Raw genomic sequence first — 13576 nt, forward strand, 5'->3', positions numbered from 1 at the left:
CTAGTCTAACTCAAACGGCAGTTGGTAAAGACACATCAAGTCCGTTGCTAGTTGAGAGTTTGCTAAAAATCTTAAGTCCTGATCGTCAATCCCATATGGGTCTGATGAAACACACACCGAATGACAAGACTCAATGAATAGTCGAACTTCATCTTAAAGTATTAAGGTTTGTCCAGAAATGATAAACTTTACCTACAACCACAAGATTCACCCCGAAGCATCAAAGCTCGCCAAGAGGCCAAACGCATCGTGCAGACCAAGCTCGTCATAGTCGAGAATGTTCAAAGTATTTCAGACACCATACAACCTAATTTGTGTCTGAAAACTTTGAAGAGGGTTTTGTAGACACCAAAAAAATACCAAGTAATAAAGCAAGGTTGAACCTCTCTACAAGCATGACGAGGCTCGTTATCATAATGAACCTTATCTCAGCCAACGAAGCCCATCATGATGATGAACGTCATTGAAGACGAAGTCCATCCGCAGACGAATCTCGTCAAACAACACTTCACTCTCAAAAGACGAACTTCATCATTGAAGATGAAGTTCGTGTAGAAATGAAGTTCGTCATTGAAGATGAGGTTCGTCCAGAAACGAAGTTCGTCATTGAAGATGAAGTTCGCTGTTGCCATTATTGATGAGCCTTGTACATAGCCGAACCTCGTCTGTCATAATTTTCAGAGGCTACATTAAAGAAGGGTTAATGACCAATAACTCACTCATTTAGGGAGAGTTAATGACTACTAACTCACCCATTTAAGGAGAGTTAATGACCTTATTTAAATGAGAGTTAATTGTTAGCCCTTATGTTTTGATGATGTTCTTACAACCACCATTATCGGTACTAATGGCTTATTGAGTGTAAATGTAGTAAACTCATTTGTCAAGCTCGTTAGTGCCATTAATGGAGGATGGATGGAATATATGCTACAACGAAGATATCCAAAGGAGGAGGAGGCCAAGAGATGAAGCAACGTTATTTCAAGAACGACAAATTCGATCAAAAGCTTCATCCGATTCAAGCTATATCAAAGCTCAAGTATATTGCTCTCTATATGAGGATATTAGCTTTCTTTTGTTTTTCTCTCTAGTGCTAGAATGTAGGCAAAGAGTTACTGAGTTTACTTGAAGCTATTGGGAATCACACACACGTTTTTAGACTTGTGCTTTTAAGCGTTTTTTTCACAAAATACTATTTTTCACAAGTATGAGTACCTATCTGCAAAATTCTTTTTCCAAACAGTTTGTTTTTAGTATTAAAAACATTTTACAAAGTTTCAGAATTTTCAGAGGTCAAATAAATATTTTGCAAATATTTCAAGTTGGTCAAAAATCAGATTTCAGAAAATATCAGAAATCGGTCGACCGGTCCGGTCGACCGATCCGATGACCTTTCTTCAGTATGTTTCCAGAGTGTCGTCGGTCGACCGGTACGGTCGACCGAATTTTCAATCTTTAATCGGTCGACCGTGCCGGTCAACCGATGAGTCTCTGAGTGTTTTACCAAATTTCCTTAGCTTCTCGCGGTCGACCGAATTTTTCGGTCAGTCGACCGAAGGCATTTTTCGGTCGACCGAAATTTCCTTCGGTCAACCGATTTTTGCCTCTGGTCAGCCGCGACTTTTTTAAACGGTCATTTACATCGTTTACTATGCTTTCACTTGTTAGTGTTTGGCACAGTCTGTGATGAGGGTCTGAAGAAGAGATTATTATCTCATTTGGGAAGATTTATTTTTGTTTTAAAATGATTTAAACTTTTCTATATAAACCCCCCAGACCTCTTCTTCTTCCTAGCCCTAACGTTTGAAAAACCAGAGAGCTTTTTCTGTTTCCTGAGTAAATTTTCAAAACTCTGTTTTTCTCTCTGTTTCAAGTGTGATTCACCTCCCAGCTTCAGTATACCTTCTCTTTGCTATAAGGGCTGTGTAAAGAGAGGTTATTGCATTTCTGTCTTCTGCTGTGTGAGTGAGATCTGTGGAGATCTACTGTGAGGGAGTGTGATCTGTGAGATCAAACTGTGTAGTGAGAGAGATCTGTGGAGATCGCTGTGTAGACGAAGTTCCGGCTTCCAAACCGGGTGTGTAGTGGATTTCTCCTCGAGAGTGGAGAGAGGGGACGTAGGCCAGAGGGCCGAACCTCGTTAACACATCGCGCGTCAAGGATAACGAACTCCTAACCTTATCTCTCTTACTTTTATCGCATTTCTGTTTTGTGGTTTGCTTGTGCTGATTTTTAATTGCATATTAGAGCCTCTTGACCCTAATCACCCCCCTCTAGGGTGCAACATTAATGACCACTAACTCCCTTATTATAAGGTAAGTTAAAGCCCATTAACTCACTCCATAATGGCCCAAAGCCTATAAATAGGCATGATCAACATGAGAAGGGAGGAGATTGAGAGGCTAGTAAAAAAAGCCTATCTACCCTCCACTCTCATGGATCTTCATAGATCATCCACTAATCATTTGGCCTTAGAACATTGAAGCTCATAACGAGCATGACAAGGGTCATTACAATGACGGACCTCGTCTCAAACAACAAAGCTTGTCGTTGGAAACAAGATATGAAGCTCGTCATTGGAAACGAGGTTCGAATCTCATCATTAGAAATGAGACTTGACATCAAAGATGAAGCTCATCATTGGAAACGAGGTTCGAAGCTCATCATTGGATACGAGGTTCGGAGTTCATCATCGGAGGTGAAGTTCTCATTGGAAACGAGGTTCGAAGCTCATCATTGGATACGAGGTTCGGAGTTCATCATCGGAGGTGAAGTTCGTCAATGAAAACAAAGCTTGTCATCAATCATCGGAGGTGAAGTTCGTCAATGAAAACAAAGCTTGTCATCAGATTTAAAGCTCGTCAGTAAAGACGAAGCTCATTATTAAAGAAGCTAGCGAGGCTCGCCACGCAGCGAGGCTCGACATCAAAGACGAGCTTCGCCATGTAGTGAGGCTCGACATCAAGGATGAGGTTCACCAACGCAGTGAAGTTCGTCACCCATATTAAATCAGGCTGTAACAGCCATGAAGACCTAGTCAGCCACGTGAGCTAAATTCAAGGAGTCAGTTACGCCCACGACTCCACGATTGTAGCACGTCGGTTACGTGCTAAAGCTCTATAAATAGCCGCGAGCAGCTATGAAGAGAGGGGTTGGTTAATTGAGACTTTTAATCATCAGAAATCAGAGCTTTTGCCTGTAAATCCAGAGTTCAAATTTTGATTCCAGCCGGCTAACGAAGGTCAGAAGCTCTTGTGATCTTGGTCTGATCGTCAACAGGAGGCAAGCTCGACTCAAGCATCAGGGGAAGCATCCTTTTGCCACCTAGAACCCACCTTAAACAAAAGAGAAGCTGAATTAATCTTCTCTTTCTCTGTAATGGAGAGATTGTGAGTGATTGTAAAGGTTTCGTACCAAGTGATCGAACCCATTTCTTAAAACAAGAGAATCAATCAATCCTTAAATTTTTTGACCCTACACAGATAATAGGTTGATTGATTTGAGTGCAGGTGATTGATGTAGTCTGGATATGGGCATTGGTTCATCTCAAATAGAGGTGTTTGGATTGTTTCAGTTTGGGGCCATTAGAGGTGCTATCAGTCACAGACTTGATCGTCATGTTAGAGAAGGGTTACGAACTTTTCTATTAGATTGAGGTCGTTCGCTGCCATTTGGATGAACTACGTGAGTCTTGATTCCTTGGGCAAGAGGATACGTAGGTAGTCATTTTATGATGCAGCCGGTTTGGTGAGTTGATACCGACATTTGGAGAGTGTTCGAATTCTCGTTTAGGTCTTGACTTGTTGTGGATTGAGTCCGTTGTCATGAATTGTTTCACGTCATCCTAGACGCAACAAGTGAGACATTTGTTTTGGTTGGTGTCAGCTCAGTTTTAGAAAAACTTTGCCGAGGTGAAGAATTGTGAGTGGGGTCCACCTTCACGTGAAGAGATAGAACTTTGTCCTTCACGTGAAGAGATAGCAGTTAGTTCTGTTAACGCGTTTTCTCCCATAACACGTTATCCAACCACGCGAATATCCAGCGAACAAAAGGAGGCTTCGCGTATGGGTGCTGAGTCGCGTGTGGGTGCTGAGTCACGTGTGGGTGCTGAGTCCAGCGGACAAAAGCCGAGCCCACCCTATTGCTTGCTGTTTATAAATACACATTGGTTTCTAGGGTTTTGTTAGGGGTGTGCGAAGTGCAAGGCAGGGACTTCTATGCAAAGGTCGCTGTACAAGGAGCAGTGCAAGGTAGGGACTTCTATGCAAAGAGGGGTTGCATGCAAGTGCTAGGAGCCAACATTTTGGTAAAATAGGGCTTCGTTGCTGCAGAGGGCAAACGCAAAAGAAAGTTTGGCTATTGTCCTTTGGGTTTTGGCGGCTGTTCTTTAGGATTTGGCTGCTGTCCTTTTGTGAGAGGTTTAATAGATTGTGTGATTGTAAACCCTAGTTGTATTATCTCTCTCTAATAGTAGATCTCCCCCCCCCCCTTGCCCCGTGGACATAGGTAATTTTCCAAACCACGTTAAATTTGTGTTCTTACCGTGATTTGTAATAGCTTGTAGGTTCCCACGACAGGTCAGTCCTAGAACTGATGAGAGGAAGAGCTGATATCTTACTTTGTTGAGATATTTTGCTTTCAGTTCTTGTTTCCTTTGAGAAATAAGAATTCTGGTTAAGATCTACTCACTTGTTGTGCTGCCGAAGTGCTGCCGAAATTTCCCCTGCGCACAACAAGATCTGTGCACAACATATACAAGCCCCTAATCAACTCAAGCTTAGCTTTTGGTGCCAAAAGATGGGTTTCAACTCTAGATTGACAATGTGAATGATTTACAAGTGTGATGGATATCAATATCCCCACAGGAGATAGTATCGGTAACTAATTCGATTTAAATTAGTACATAGATTTCACTAAATTCTAATTACTTGGGTTCATTGGTTGTAGTGATACAAACAGATGAAGGAAGAAAGACATTTTGAAATTAACCAAGAGGATGGTTATAAGCTTTTTTGGTGGTGTGAGTGCCTCAACAGCTCATCATGGACTGCATTGTCGGGAAGTGGGGCTGAAGATGTGAGGGTGATGACTAGAAAGAGCATCGACGATCCTGGTAGGCCCCCTGGTATTATTTTAAATGCAATGACCTCATTTCGTGCTGTGAGCTCTCGTAGCGAGGTATTTATATTCAACACATTTACATTCATGTTAAGCGAGAATTCGGCACAAATATGTTGCCAAGTCGAAATTGTGAATTATAAACATATAGAATGGAGTTGTAAACGTATATGTGTATGGATGCATTAACAGTGGGATATTCTCTCAAATGGTGGTGTGGTCGAGGAGGTGGCTCATATAGCTAATGGTGGTGATCACGGCAACTACGTTTCTCTCCTCCGTGTTAATGTAAGTCATCACTCAATCATTAAGTTCAATTTGTTCTACCGTATGTGAGTGTGCCTGATATGCGGTGGTGGATCTAAGATTTTATTCCAATGGTGTCCCCATATAACTTATTAGTTCATAGCAAGTAAAGAAAATCTTGTCATGATTATATTTAGAATCTATACGATGATTTACAATTTTATCCTTTAGATGTGCATGGATCATCTTTAAGACCATTTGTAGTTTTTCAGTTATACACTCAAACCGTACATGTCAGCCTTTTTCTGTAATAACTATACTTCTTTTTAAACCTAATGATACAGTTTCGTTTTCTTTCTTTTTTTCAAATGTGTCACTTTTAATTTTCAATTAATGATACGAACGCATTAGGGATTGTACAAGCAATTTTTGCTGATAGTTCTTGTTAAAATATACTTAAGAGTACATGCAAAAGTTCAACAATTGAATTCTGTACACATTATCTCTTCAAAATTTCCACTGTTGTCTTGCAAAATTGAGTTAACAATGCTACCATATATGCTAAAAAGATGTACATATGAATTTTGTTCCAGAGTCCAAACTCAAATCAGAGCAACATAATAATCCTCCAAGAGACCTCAACATCCTCCTATGTAATCTATGCCCCTGTCGATGTAGTCGCCATAAACGCAGTCCTCAATGGTGGCGACCCTGACTACGTGGCACTACTTCCCTCATGATTTTCCATCCTTCCCGATGGTGGGCCCACAGGTGGTGATGGGACTGCAGGAGAGGTGGGGTCTGGTGGTTCCCTTTTAACGGTCACCTTCCAGATTTTGGTTGACTCGGTGCCTACTGCAAAGTTGTCGTTGGGTTCAGTTGTCACAGTCAATAATCTGATTGCTTGCACGTACGGTAGAGAGAATTAAGACTGCAGTAGCTAGTGAGGGTGCACAATGACAATTACTTGAGTAGCAAGTGAAAAGCTGATATAAGTTACCTTAAAAAGGTTAATTAATACTCATACGATCTAGAATTTGTTAAAATATAAAAATATAACACCCTAACTCTCACCAAAACTTTTAGAGTTTTGGTGTAGTGGTTAGGGGCTTTCGCATGATATCAGAGCAACCAACGTTCAAATCTCACCGCCCCAAAATTTATAATAGAATTATAAAAAATTGACACCATTTAATTAGTCTAGTTTTTCTACCGCTTATAATATGACTAGTGCTGTGAATCTCACTATTAGTCTATCACTTCTAGCTTATTTACTGAGACGGGGCAATCCACTTTCCCCATAATTTTGTCTCACCACTCATATTCTCAGGAGGTCTATTTGTTAGAAACCCATTTTCTCTTATTTTGAGGGTAAAAAGGGTAAAAATTAAGATAAAAATCATTTGAGTCTATTTGATGTTGGATAGCAGTATTCCTAATCTATTAGGATTCCTAATCTATTTTAGTAACATGAGTTTATTAGGATTCCTAATCTATTTTGGTAATATGAGGTTATTAGGATTCCTAATATGTTTTATTTTTGGTTTTAAGATTTCTAGTCTGTTTTGGTTTTAGTTTTTCTATATATATGGAGATTAGAATCAGTCATAAAAAGAGACGAGAGTTGTAATCAGAGATTAGAGAGACTTTTGAGCATTGTGAGAGGGAGATATTGTGAGCAAGTTGAGAGTTTTGGTTGAGGGTTAGTTTGTGAGTTTTGTGAGATTATAAACCTTTGTACTCTCCTTGATTTAGTGGAATCTCCTCATCCTCTCCCGGTGGATGTAGACTATTTACCAAACCACGTAAAATTGATTGTCTCGCTATTTGTATGATTTGTAATAGCTTATTTAGGTTCCCTCGACAGGTCAGTCCTAGAACTGATGAGAGTAAGAGGTGATATCTCACTTGGTTAAGATATTTTGCTTAAGGTTCTTGTTTCCTTTATGAAATAGGAATTCCTATTGCGACCTGACTCTCTGTTACGCTGCCGAAGTGCTGCTAAAATTTTCACTGTGCGCAACAAGTGGTATAAGAGCCCAGATTTCAGATCTAGGGTTTTGGAATTAGGTGGAGGAATATTCTTGTGTGAAGCTTGGTTCTTGGAGTTCTAGGCTTCGGTGGAGGTAGCATTAGGAGTTACCGTTGGAGATTTTACTTTCCTCGTGTGGACAAGAGATCTATTTAGAATCCGATCTAGGGTTCAGTTGGGTTATTCTTAATTTCTAACAAAGTTTGATTCTTTCTTTACAACTTGGAGTTAGTTTGCAATGGGAGAAGAAGGTGAAAGCAGCAAGTCGATGGCGAGTACAGTTCAAGTTGATTTTCAGAACACCAAAATTAGTGTGGTGAAGTATGACGGTAAAATCAACTTTGGTTTATGGATGAACGACGTATAGGATGCGCTCAATGCTCAGAACTTGGAGGAGACCATCATGATCCACGAGAGACCACCAAAATATAAAGAGGCGATATGAGAAAAGATGAATAGGAATGCTTGTGACGTGATCAAGTCATGTTCGTAACAGGAGATGAAATATGATGTGATTAGGGTGACATCTACAATAAAGATGTGGGAAATTCTCAACAACAAGTATCTTACGAAGAGTGTTGAGACTAGATTGCATTTACTGTAAAGATTATTCAGATTTCAGATGTCCAGAGGCACCTCGCTTGCAGCTCATGTGAACAACTATACGAAGTTGTTGTCGGACTTGGCAAATGTTGATGAGAAGATACCGGATGAGTAAAAGGCTATTATCTTATTAGGCTCCTTATCGGATGAGGAGTATGATACCTTTGTGCTCACTTTGTTGAACGTGAGATCTTCTATCAGCTATAGTGAAGTTGCTAATGCATTGATGAATTATGATTTGAGGAGGAAGGACAAGGAGACTTCCCGTGCTAGTACTTCAGGCGAGGCCTTATCGACGAGAGGTAGAAGCCCATATCCGAAAAGTGGTAATAGAGAAAGGTCAAAGTTAAGAGGTCGTCATCAACTTGGAAAGAACCAATGTGGATTCTGCAAGGAGCAAGGACATTAGAAAAGAGATTGTCCAAAGATCAAAGAGAAGGAGAATAGCAAGAAAAAGGTCCTGAAGGCCAATAAGGTGAATGTTGCGAAAGACGATGATTCCGATGATTCGAGTTTTTCTCAACTGATTACTCCCGAGGGGAATAACTTGGATGCATCAGATTGGATGCTTGATTCTAGTGCTATCTATCATGTGACCCCTAGGCGAGATTGATTTGCATCTTTTGAGAAGCTCGATGGGGGGTGTTGTTGTCATGAAAAATGATCAATCATGTGGTATTTGTGGGATAGGTACCGTACGGATTCGGATGCACGATGGAGTAGTTTGTGAATTGAAGGAGGTGAGCTTTGTTCCTCAACTGAAGAAGAATCTTATCTCTATTGGATCTTTGGAGGCAAAAGGATTCAAGGTGACCTTTGTAGACGCTATAGCAAAGGTTACTAAAGGATCTTTGGTAGTGATGAAGGGAGTCCGCAATCGAAATTTGTATTATCTGAAAGGGAGCATCGAGATTGGCCAGGTTGTTTCAGCTATTTCAGAGGCGGACATGAGCAGGCTTTGGTATTATAGGTGAGGGCACACAGGAGAGAAGTCACTGCAGGCTTTGTGCAAGCAGGGGCTATTGAAGGAAGTCAAGAGTGGTAAAGTGGAATTCTGTGAGCACTGTGTTCTTGGCAAGAAGATGAAGGTGAAGTTCGGGATGGCCATTCATAGGACGAGGGGCATCCTGGACTACGTGCACACAGATGTTTGGGGATGGCCATTCATAGGACGAGGGGCATCCTGGACTACGTGCACACAGATGTTTGGGGTCCCACCAAGACGGCATCACTTGGTGGTCGACATTGGTTCGTGTGCACACAGATGTTTGGGGTCCCACCAAGACGGCATCACTTGGTGGTCGACATTGGTTCGTCACGTTTATTGATGACTATTCTAGGCGTTGTTAGGTGTACACCATAAAGCATAAGAATGAAGTCCTAAATTTGTTTGTGGAGTGAAAGGAGAAATTAGAACCGCAGACTGGGAGAAAGATCAAGACGTGCGATCCGATAACGGCGGTGAGTACACTTCAGACCCCTTTCAGTAGCTATGTCGAGACGAGGGCATAGAGAGGTACTTCATAATTAGTTATACACTACAACAGAATAGGGTGGTAGAGAGGCTGAATCGGTCTTTACTGGAGAAGGTCCGATGCTTATTGGCGCATAGTAGTTTGGAGAAGATCTTTTGGGCTGAGGCACTTTCATATGCGAGCCACATCATTAATAGGCTGCTTTCAAATGCGATTGAGGGAAAAACCCTTATGGAGATGTGGTCAGGATAGACAGCACATGACTATGACCAGCTCAAGGTGTTTGGTTATCGTGCATATTATTATGTTAGAACTGATAAGTTGGAACCTCAAGCTAGGAAGGCCATATTTATAGGATTCAAGCATGGTGTCAAGGGATATAAGCTTTGGGATCCAATTGATAAGAAGATTGTGCTGAGTAGGGATGTCACATTACATTCGATGAAACTTCTATCTTGAAGCTTCCCAGCTCTCATCAGGTAGAGAGCGACCCGACAGAGGAGATATCGCAGGTGGTGGAGATAGATGTAACTCCATATTGTGCAGATGGTACAGTATCCATTAGAGTGCTGACTGAGGTGACGTCGGGTGAGCACGATGGTGACACGGAGGATACGGATACTAATGTGTAGGATCAGGGACCGACGGCTCAGGTTGAGGATTCTATTATGGTTCGGAGGCAGATGAGAGACATACAGATGACAACACGGTATGCCAACATAGTTGCGTATGCACTTCCGATGGAGAGTATTGATGAGATGATGCTTACTATATTCAGAGAGGCCAAGCAGAGTTCGAAAGCTGATTCGTGGCAGGTAGCTATGCAGGAGGAGATGTAGTCTCTTCACAAGAATGATACGTGGGAGCTTGTTGAGCTTCCAAAGGTGCGGAAGGCAATTGGTTCCAAGTGGGTATACACGAAGAAGGAGGGCATTGACGGCACTCCATTGAGGTTCAAAGCTAGGTTGGTTGTGAAAGGCTGTGCACAGGAGGAAGGAATTGACTATAATGAGGTTTTCTCCGGTGGTGAAACACTCTTTGATTCAGATTTTGCTAGCTTTGGTACCACAGTATGGTTTGGAGTTAGATCAGTTGGATGCGAAGACAGCATTTCTTCATGGTGATCTTGATAAAGAAATATATATGACTCAACCATTTGGATTCCGAGCTATAGAGAAGGAAAAATTAGTTTGCAGATTGAAGAAATCGTTATACAGTTTGAAGCAGTCCCCTCGATAGTGGTATAGGCAATTCGATGGTTTTATGATTGGTCATTCGTACACTCGGAGCCAGTTTGATCCTTACATATATTTTTGCAAGTTGAAAGAAGGTGCGTACATTTATTTATTACTTTATATTAATGACATGTTGCTTGCCTCTATTTTCAGATCTGCTATAGATGAGTTGAAGGCACAACTTTCAAAGGAGTTTGAGATGAAGGATTTAGGTGAAGCGAAGCGCATTTTAGGGATGAAGATCGGTAGAGATAAGAAGAAGAGCAGAATTTGTTTGACACAGGTGGCTTATTTGAAGAAGGTACTACAACGATTTTATATTAGCATGGATACAAAGCCAGTTAGTGTACCATTGGAAGCCCATTTGAAGCTTTCAATTGACCCTTCACCGAAGTCAGTTGATGATCGAGAGTTGATGTTGAAGACTACATATGCGAGCACGGTTGGGAGCTTGATGTACACGATGGTATGTACGAGACCAGACTTGTCATAGGCAGTGAGCATGGTTTTAAGATACATGCACGATCCAGGAGTGGGTCATTGGGACGCCGTGAGATGGATTTTAAGGTACATTCGAGGTACGCTCAATGTTAGTTTAGTTTATGAGCGGGACACTACAGGTGGGCAGTTGTGCATTGGCTATGTTAATTCGGATTATACTAGAGATTTGGATAAGTGTCGGTCTACGACGGGGTATGTGTTCACTTTGACCCATGCATCGGTGTGTTGGAGATGCACCTTACAGTCGACAGTGGCTTTGTCCATAATAGAGGCAGAGTATATGACAATTACGGAGGCTATGAAGGAGGCTATTTGGCTTCGAGGACTTGTGGATAAACTTGGTATATCACAGCGGTCCATCACTATTTATTATGATAGCATGAGTGTTATCTATTTGGCGAAGAATCAGGTTTTTCTTACAAGGATGAAGCACATTGATGTTCGTTATCACTTCATTCGGGATGTTCTTGAAGATGGCGATGTGGAGATTATTAAAGTCCACACGATGGATAATTCGGCGGATATGCTCACAAAGATGGTTCCGAGCAACAAGTTTGATTATTATCGAAACTTGTTGCATATTCTTGATTGTTGAGGACGTTGGCGGCTATTTGGATAAACTATGGGCGACTTGATCACTTGGGAGAGGGGGTACGTAGGCAACCACATTGGTGCAGCCGAATTTGGTTAGACGACGCATTAGTGCTCATGTTGGTGTCAGCTCGGTTTTGGGAATACTTCACCAAGGTGGAGAATTGTTGGATAGCAGTATTCCTAATCTATTAGGATTCCTAAGTTTTGGGAATACTTCACCAAGGTGGAGAATTGTTGGATAGCAGTATTCCTAATCTATTAGGATTCCTAATCTATTTTGGTAACATGAGGTTATTAGGATTCCTAATCTATTTTGGTAACATGAGGTTTTTAGGATTCCTAATTTGTTTTGTTTTTGGTTTTAACATTCCTAGTTTGTTTTGGTTTTAGTTTTTCTATATATAGAGAGAGATTAGAATCAATCATAAAAAGAGAGGAGAGTTGTAATCAGAGATCAGAGAGACTTTTGAGCATTATGAGAGGGAGATATTGTGAGCAAGTTGAGAGTTTTGGTTGAGGGTTAGTTTGTGAGTTTTGTGAGATTGTAACCATTTGTACTCTCCTTGAGTTTGTGAAATCTCCTCATCCTCTCCCTGTGGACGTAGGCTATTTGTCGAACCATGTAAAATTGGTTGTCTCGCTATTTGTGTGATTTGTAATAGCTTATTTAGGTTCCCGACATGTCAGTCCTAGAACTGATGAGAGGAAGAGGTGATATCTCACTTGGTTGAGATATTTTGCTTTAAGGTTCTTGTTTCCTTTGTGAAACAGGAACTCCTATTGTGACCTGACTCTCTTGTTGTGTTGCTGAAGTGCTGCCGAAATTTTCGTTGCAGGCAACAAGTGGTATCAGAGCCCAGATTTTAGATCTAGGGTTTTGGAATTAGGTGGAGGAAGATTCTTGTGTGAAGCTTGGTTCTTAGAGTTCTAGGCTTCGGTAGAGATAGCATTAGGAGTTGCTGTTAGAGATTTTACTTTCCTCGTGTGGACAGAAGATTTATTTGGAATTCAATCTAGGGTTCAGTTGGGTGATTCTTAATTTCTATTAAAGTTTGATTATTTCTCTATAACTTGGAGTTAGTTTGCAATGGGAGAAGAAGGTGAAAGCAGCAAGTTGATGGTGAGTACAGTTCAAGTTGGTTTTCAAAAAACCAAAATTAGTGTGGTGAAGTATGATGGTAAAATCAACTTTGGTTTGTGGATGAGCGACGTACAGGATGCGCTCAATGCTCAGAACTTGGAGGAGGTAAAATCAACTTTGGTTTGTGGATGAGCGACGTACAGGATGCGCTCAATGCTCAGAACTTGGAGGAGATCATCATGGTCCACGAGAGACCACCAAAATATGAAGAGGCGATATGGGAAAAGATGAATAAGAATGCTTGTGGGATGATCATATCCTGTTTAGAACAGGATCTGAAGTATGATGTGATTGGGGTGACGTTTGGAATGAAGATGTGGAAAATTTTCAACAACAAGTATCTTACGAAAAGTGTTGAGAACAGATTACATTTGCTGTGAAGATTATTCAGATTTCAGATGTCCAGAGGCACCTCACTTTCGGCTCATGTGAACAACTATACGAAGTTGTTGTCGGACTTGGTGAATGTTGATGAGAAGATATCGGATGAGTAAAAGGCTATAATCTTATTGGGCTCCTTACCGGATGAGGAGTATGACACATTTGTGCTCACTTTGTTGAATGTGAGAACTTCTATCAGCTATAGTGAAGTTACTAATGCATTGACAAATTATGATTTGAGGAGGAAGGA

At 41.1% G+C, this 13576-nt stretch overlaps 1 pseudogene; it reads left to right on the forward strand.

Annotated features, from left to right (window-relative positions):
- Nucleotides 1–6324, forward strand: part of LOC109821620 — a 42056-nt pseudogene extending 35732 nt beyond the window's left edge.

This window comes from Asparagus officinalis, chromosome 8 (assembly GCF_001876935.1).
Source record: "Asparagus officinalis chromosome 8, Aspof.V1, whole genome shotgun sequence".
In the NCBI taxonomy this organism is placed as follows: domain Eukaryota; kingdom Viridiplantae; phylum Streptophyta; class Magnoliopsida; order Asparagales; family Asparagaceae; genus Asparagus; species Asparagus officinalis.